Source organism: Cucurbita moschata, unplaced genomic scaffold, assembly GCF_002738365.1.
Source record: "Cucurbita moschata cultivar Rifu unplaced genomic scaffold, Cmos_1.0 Cmo_Scf00013, whole genome shotgun sequence".
Classification (NCBI taxonomy): domain Eukaryota; kingdom Viridiplantae; phylum Streptophyta; class Magnoliopsida; order Cucurbitales; family Cucurbitaceae; genus Cucurbita; species Cucurbita moschata.
In genome coordinates, this window is record NW_019268529.1 from 4,294,445 (window position 1) to 4,296,221 (window position 1,777).

Sequence of the window (1,777 nt, forward strand, 5' to 3'; positions counted from 1 at the left end):
AAAAAAAAAAAAAAAAAAAAAAACAAATTTTGGGTTGAATAATATTTATATTTTTTGTTTTCGTGGTTAGTTGAAAATTAAAAAGGCCCAATCCATCAATAATTCTCACTACTCTCTCACACACATACCACACATGACCACCTTCACGGATTGCTCGTTAGATGATCCTGACATGACCATATTATCTACTATTGTCTCCAACAAGTATGATCGAGCCATTACAAAAGAATTGCATATTTTATGAACCATCATATCTTTAGAATTGCTCTCATTCATGTCTTCATGTCCCTCCTTTACTTGAATGTCTGTCACAGAATATGTAATGTCCCAAGTACACCGTCCAATTTGGCCTCGCTGTCATCCTCACGATTTTAAAATGTGTCGGAACAGATATTCATCTAGATACTGTCTTCTTTGGGCTTCCCTTCACCTCACCTCAAAGTTTTTGGGCTATTTCTCATATCTACTGCGGAGAGGTTTCCACGTTCAATGTGGGATTGTCCACTTTAGGCTTCCCCTCAAGTTTTTGGGCTATTCTCCATTTCGTATCTACTGGGGAGAGGTTTTCATACTTTCCACACTCTTATATTGTCGACTAGACCTATTAAACACTTTCCACGACTAGATGTAACGACCCAGATCCACCGCTAGCAGATATTGTCTTCATTGGGCTTTCCCTTTCGGGCTTCCCCTCAAGGCGCTTTAAAACGCGTCTGCTAGGGGAAGGTTTCCACACCCTTATAAAGGATGACTTGTTCTCCTCCCCACCAATGTGGGACATCACGATTCACCCCCCTTCAGGGCCCAGTGTCCTCGCTGGCACTCGTTTCTTTATCCAATCGATGTAGGACCGCCCCCAAATCCACCCCCTTTGGGGCCCAGCGTCCTTACTGGCACACCACCTCGTGTCTACCCCCCTTCGAGGAACAGCGAGAAGGCCGACACATCGTCTGGTGACTGACTCTGATTCCATTTGTAACAACCCAGATCCACCGCTAGCAAATATTGTCCTCTTTGGGCGGTTCGCTGCCTGTCGCGAGAAGTCCACTGAACCTTAACATTGGAGGAAGGAAAGAGCGCCAGCGAGGACGCTGGGCCCCGAAGGGGGGTGGATTGTGATGTCCCACATTGGAAGTTATCATTGGAGGAAGGAAAGAGTGCCAGCGAGGACGCTGAGCCCCGAAGGGGAGTGGATTGTGATGTCCCACATTAGAAGGGGGGAGAACAAACTCGTTTATAAGGGTGTAGAAAACTTCCCCTAGTAGATGCGTTATAAAGCCTTGAGGGCAAGTCTAGAAGGGAAAGTTCAAAGTGATGTCCCACATTGGAAGGAGTAGAACAAACCACCATTTATAAAGGTGTAGATAGTAGATGCGTTATAAAGCATTGAGGGCAAGCCCGAAAGGGAAAGTCCAAAGAAGACAATATCTGCTAGCGGTGGATCTGGGTTGTTACACTAGACCTATTAAGTTTTGCTTTGTTCATATAAGCATCCATGCTCAAGATTTGAACTAGACATTCAACTTCGTCCCTAGTGAAAGATTGGAACCACTTTTTATGATGATCAATATCTTAATCTATGTCTTAATCTATGTGGCGTTCGTAACAATCCGATTATGAAACATAATAGAGTTATAAAACAATCTCGACCCAAGAGATGAGAAAAACAAAGAATAAGATCTTGTTAGTAGAAACTAAAATCCTTATGATGCAATATAACATAAATCAGCCCTCTTCCCATCTATCAAAAAAAAAAAAAAAAAAAAAAAAACAAAAA